Source organism: Hirsutella rhossiliensis (assembly GCF_020360975.1).
Source record: "Hirsutella rhossiliensis strain HR02 chromosome Unknown scaffold00006, whole genome shotgun sequence".
Taxonomy (NCBI): Eukaryota; Fungi; Ascomycota; class Sordariomycetes; order Hypocreales; family Ophiocordycipitaceae; genus Hirsutella; species Hirsutella rhossiliensis.
In genome coordinates, this window is record NW_025408672.1 from 2,257,520 (window position 1) to 2,264,230 (window position 6,711).

Sequence of the window (6,711 nt, forward strand, 5' to 3'; positions counted from 1 at the left end):
CCTTATTGTTGACCTAGCTTATATAAAGCTAGGGGGCCCGGGTGACTAAGTCGTGCGTGCCAAAGAATGCCGTCTCCTTAGGCTGCTAGAAGAGGGTCCTTTGAACCTACCCTCCTTCGAGCAGGGAAAGCTAACTTCTCGAGAGGTTCCTTCCTAAGGATAGGTCGGAATTCGAGAACAAATTAACCGAATTTTTCCTCGATAAGCCTAATAGTCTGATTCTTCTAGACTAGCCTCGTAGGCTTAGACTTCGTATCCTAGAAGATTCCTTCCTTTCGAAGAAGGCGGAAGGAAATCAGGCTCGTTAAAAATCGAGGGCAAAAAGCTACCCTTTTTCGTCGAAGAATTCGTATAGATCCATTAGGTAATTTCATCGTGAAATTTACCCTTCTATATCCCTCTATCCGTACGGTTGATTCCCCGGCAATAAGGTATTCCCTCCGTGCCTTCTTAAAGGACCGGAATCGTGAGAGTGTATTATATATATCGAGGGAAGCACCCGAGTTAAGGATAGCTGATTTTCGTAGGGGATAGTTAGAGGGTTCTAACGGTTGGTCTTAGCCTTATTAATCCGTAGGGAAGACGAAGGCCGGATTTGCTATACTAACGATTTTTCCTCGAATTTACGGCTCGAATAAGGGCAGCGGCGTTAGTTGCTATTTCTTAGCAACCCGAATCTCGTCTATCTTCTTCTATAACGAGGGGTCCTCCTTAAGAGACTGTTGTACTGTTTCTCGTAGCCTCTTTGAAGGGTTGATTCCTTCGGGTCGGTTTTCCTCGAAGACCTGCTAGCAGTCTTCTAGCCGATAGGGCTTTTTGCACGCTTAGTAGGTAGGTCGATTCCTCCTCGTACGTTGTTTCTTCGAGGAATCCTTGTCCCGGTCCGGAAGGTCTGCTTGAAAGCCTCCCCTTTTTACCCCTTGTTGCTGATTTTAACGAGGTTCGATTTCGACTAGTTCCCTGATTTTTCGACTAACGGACTAAAAGGTCTATTAGGGGACTAGTCGGGCCGGTCTAACTAACGGGACCGGGGCCGGGCCCGGAGCAAGAGGCGGAGCCGGGGCCGGGCCTAGGGCAGCCGTTGATAACGGTGTTGATACTCTCGAGGGAGGAGGAGCCGAAGGAGCAACAGCCGCAGCAGCAGCAGCGGGAGCCGCAGCAACAGGGGCTGCAGCAGCTGCAGGGGCAGCAGGTCGAGCCGTCTAGGTCGAGTGCTGGCCACGAAGGAATAAGACTACTTGCTGTTGTACTCTAGTAGCCTCTTCGTCTAGTTCCCGGCTAGCCTCTCGAAAGATAGTCGAGTAACCGTCACTAATAGGCTTTATTAGCAGAGATATATCCTATAGCCACTAGCCGGAAAGAGCTTCTATAAGGAAGTATTGGTTAGCTTCCTTAAGGATTTCTTCCCACTTAGCTAGCCACGAAGAAGCTAGCAGGTTCCTAGCAGAAAAGGCTCCTAGGTGGGCCGTATAGGTCTTCCTAATACGGTTAGTTATATAGCCCCTCGAGGGAGCTGTCGAGGTCTCGAGCTTTAAAAGCCACTGCCTAGGAGTCTCTTCTTCTCGAAGAGTAATTAACTTTACGGCACTAACGGATTCCGTTATCGCCGTGCGTGCAGCAGTTAGCAACTTCGTCTCGTAAAGGTATTCCTTACGGTGACTCTCGTAGTCGCCTAAGGCAGCAGAAAAAGCTCTCTATTATGTAGAGGTTAGCTTAGAGAAGAGGGTAGCTCCCTCTATAAAGTCCGTTGCCCTAGGACGAAGAGGGGGCTCAAGAGGGTCCTGCTTATCAGAGAAGACCAAATTGTGGATGGTTCTGTCCACACGAGCCCGTAGCTCCTTTACCTACTTATCCTAATCTTAGGGCTCTGCAAGAATCGTCCTATAGACCGTAGGGACGGCAGAGGAGTCGGTTTTCGTTATTATTGCGGAAGAAGAGGGGGGCAGAAAAGTCGGTTAAAAATCGGCTTTTCTAGTAAGAGGGGTAAAATAAAGCCACGAGGGATGCAAGAAAGGTGCCTTTTACAGCAGCCGGAAGGTATAGGAATACTATTCCTCCCGGGCTTATAACTCTCGCGAAGAGAGATATAAGAAGTGCATAAAAATGCACGAAGGTAAAATTAGAAGTAAGGGGTCGGATAGGCAGGGCAGAGGGATTTGATTCTTACGGGGGCAGCAATAAAGGTAGGGGAGTGATTGTTGTATTGCCTTAATTATCCTTCTTTCCTCTATCCAACGCCCCTCTTTATACCCTTCTAGCATCTTAATTAACAAAGAAGATCCTGCTTAAAGAAGCCACTAATGTCCCTTTAACTACCGAGCTTTTTGCCGGTTTTTCCCCTCCTTTCTAGCCGTTGCCGGCACATCCGTCTTATCTCTCGCCACCTCTATAGGAAGCCATCGCCACTCCTGCTTCCCCTTATACCCCGACCCTCCTCTCTGCACCTCCTTTTAGCTCCTTCCTTAAAACCTGTTTTTTAGCTTCCTAGGTCCCTCGTGCCAAGGGATATCTCCGAGAACTGCGAAATCAGGCCACGCTTCGCGACAATAATTAAGGATAAAATATAAGCTTAGTATAGCTTACTACTTATAAATAAATAGATAAACGGAATAACTTAACTAAACGCTTAAATAATATTTATAATACTATATTAGCTATAAATAAAACGATTAAGTTAAATAGCTACTAATAGCGTAACTAGCTTATAATAGCTTAGTTACGGAAATAACTAAGCTCTTTCTAATATACGCTAATTATACATATAACCTAGAAGTATTTAAAGTTACTTAATAAGGACTATAAGTAGAACGAGTAATACTATAAGTAGATTAGCTATAAAGATTATATAAAGAAATATAATAAGAAGTTTAATTCGTTAAAGAATAAATATCTACTTACTATAATTAGAAAAGATTATAAGGATTAATTATTTAAGAGGGAGATATAGTCTACCTTATATAACGAAATATTAAAATAAAACGACTAAGTAATAAATTAGATTTTAAGAAACTTAGACCGTTTAAGGTTAAGAAAACTATTTTAAAAGTTAACTATAAACTTTCGCTACTAATAATAATATAGATATACCTAATATCTTATATCTTATTATTAGAACTAGTACTATAAAACGGTAAACTATAGGATAAAATCGAAGTTAATAATAATTAAGAATATAAAGCTAAATAAATACTAAATATAAGAAAATAAGGTTAGTAATATAAATACCTTATTAAGTAGAGGGGATATAGACTAAAAGAAAATACCTAGGAACTACTTAAGTACTTAACCTACTATAGTTCTTTACTTTAATAGTTCTACTAGTAAAATCTACCCTAGGTATTATAAAATCGCCTAATAAACTAATAGTATTTTAATTAATTATATTAAATTTACTTATAGACTAAATATCGACTATTACTTTAGATTCTTAGCGCTTAGCCTTGTTAAGGTTATTTAAGGAACGAAGGCCCTAATAGACTATCTTAGTACCCTTTATCTTTAGCTAGCGCTTATAACGGTAAAGCCGCGCTAAACGAGCTAAAGCTTTATTTAGGTCGGCTTAAACTTTTAATATTCGCTCCTTAGTAATTTCTTCTTCTTTATCTAATTAATCGGACTCTAGATTTATTTAGGATACTAAGAAACACGTTAGCTATAAATAATAAGTAGGATAATAAAGTTACTTATAGGAGCTAATCGCTATACTTAATATATCGTAAGAACGACCCCGCTATATATTCTTAGTATACTTAGAAGATTTCTCTAGTATTTTATAGTAGAAGCCGTATAACGAATAGAAAGAATATAGTATAATATCGAAACTAAGATAATTAAAAGACTTAGTTAAATAAATACGCTTAAGGGTCTTACGAGAACGATCCTTTAATACGCGACTAGATATATTATTAGTAGTATATCCTAAGGGATAGAAAGGACAGACGAGGAATATATATATACGTAATAAGGGTATATTTATATATAGCGGCTAAGGCAGTAGTAGGTCTTACGGATAAGATTAAAAGGAGGGGAGATATTATATTATAACTATAGTTAGCGGGCTATAGGAGAGCCGGCTACGTTTACGTAATAAGGCAGCTTAGAATAATAGTTAGAACGAGAAGTTACTTAGGCTTAGCTTACCTAGAGCGTATATAAGCTAAGTAAGCCTTATATAAGTAGATTACTACTTAGGAGTATAGCTTATAAGTAAGCTATAGTAAGCTATAAAGGGGATTATAGCTAAGACCGTAATCTAAGGATAGTCTCTATAAGTATATATAGCTACTTACTTTTACTCCTTCAAATAGATAGCTCTCTAGCTTTTAATATAGATCTTTATTATAATTCTATCTTTAATTTTAATTACCTAGTTATAGTCTATAGTCTACGACCTCTAACTTATTACTAATATAATATACTTATTATTACTTAGACTACGCCTTATTATATCTACTAATATAAACCCCTCGATAGGTTTATCCCTTAGGAATAACACCGGTCGTTATACTTATACTTTCTATATCTTTCCCTTACTAGGTTTTTCCTTTTTAGGTTTCCTAGAGAAATATTTACTAGGTTTTTATCTATTAAGATTTTCCTAGTAATAATAGGGTTTACCTTATATAAGGTTATCCTATAAATAATTATTATAACTATAGACTTTTCCTACTATAGGTTTTTCTATTAGTATATACCTAATAATTTTTTTTTTCCTAAGAAAGAATAGGTTTTTATATATCCTACTAAGGTATAAGAATAGTTTTCCTAAATTAGGTTTTTACCCTATATATATACTACTATAAATAGATTAGTAAAGAGTATATAAATCTACTCTTTAAGGGAGGCTATAAGGAACGGTGTTCCTACTATAAATAAAGTAGCTATAATATACTCTCCCGATTATATAAGCTAATAAGTAGTATATTAATTATAAATAAAATCCTATATTATAGAGTAAGAATCGCTCGTTATTTTATATATTATTATATATTAAACGGGTTGCCGGTTATTATATAATCGGGAATCGAAGAAATAGAGCTAGCTTAAAATACTAGCTAAGACCTCTTAAGAATACTAGCACGACTAACCTCCTTTAAACACGAATATTAGTAGAACTAAGATACTTCCTAATATACTTAAGGTATTACTAAATTCCTTAGTCTTAGGGCTATATAGTAGCTTAAATCTAGTCTTAAAAGGTTCTTCCGTTTAGCTATAAGTATCTATATAAGATAGTATGTCCGCTAGTAGATAGAGAGGGAATTATTAACTAAAAACACCTCTTCTATACACTAATATATTACTAATAAAATCTATTAAAAATCCTACCTTATACTCCTTCTTCCCCCCTATTATATAGTCTTACGTAATTCCTTAATTTCCTAAAATTCCGCTTTTACTTATATACCTTAAGAATACTTTATATAGGCTATTACTTTAATAAAAGGGTAGTTATAAGTATCTTTTAAGGTAGAGGTATAGGAGACCGACTAAGACCCTTAGAGTTAGTTTAGCTTTAAGATTAGCTAGAAGGGGTATTAAGTTATTTATATACTGATTTTTTAGCGCTTAGTAATAGCCTTATTACTATAATTAATATATTTACGCCCTTTTAAGTAATATAATATAGCGTATAAAGGGGCAGCTACGTTAGGCCTCTTTATAGCTATAGTAAAAGCAAAGCCTTAGCTATAAGTAACGATATTATAGGCGGCCTATACCTCTTAAAAGGAAGGGAAGGTCTAGCTAAGTAGAGACTTTATAATAGCGGTAATATTAAGTAGAAATCGCGTTAAGAATAGCTTTACTTTTAATAAGGCTACTTAATATATATATTAAAGAGCGATATATATATTAAAGAGTCTACTATATAAGCGCGGGGAATATATATATATAAATCTATAGTATCGGCGCTATACCTTAACTAGCTATACTAACCTACTATTTAATTACTAGTTAGCTAAACCTACTTACTAGTTAATAAAAGCGTTAAGATAAAAGATTATACCTTTTATAATATAAAGGGATTTTATATAAAGTTCTTTAACTCTAAGAGTTAGCGTAAAGAATAAAAAAGCATACTAAGGAGGATAATAGTAGCGTATAATAGAAAGAAATAGATAGCCTTTTTATTTACTCCTAATAAAAATCGGTCTAGATATAGCTTTATACGCTTAAAGAACGCTTCCTAACTAATATACTATATAAGTTATATACTATATAAACCGCTAACTAGTTTAAGGAATAGAAAGGCTAGATAGGTCTTTTCTTTTAAATACTAAATAAAAAAGCTAATAGTACTTTTACTTATAAGTACGTCCTTATTATTAAAGAGTAAAAGAAGTTATATAATATAAGTAGGTTTAAGGTAGATATTCTTTAACTTATATAGTATATATAAGGTATCTTCGCTAACTAGCTAACACGCTAATATATCTATACGTTCTCCCTTTACTCTTTTAAGATAGAGCTTTAGGTCTTCGATCGGTCTAGGCTATATAGCTTAGGGTTATTTAATATTTACGATAAGGTAGATAAGTTCGCGCGAGCTCTTATTAGATACGCTATAATAAGTAATAATATAATAGGCCTAGATATATTTATTAATCGAGAGGAGGGATATCGCTATACTACTCTAAAGGACGTAAGTAGTAATAAAATAAGAGTTAAGCTAAAGGAGCTAATAGTTAGGCAGCGCGCTATTATATATTA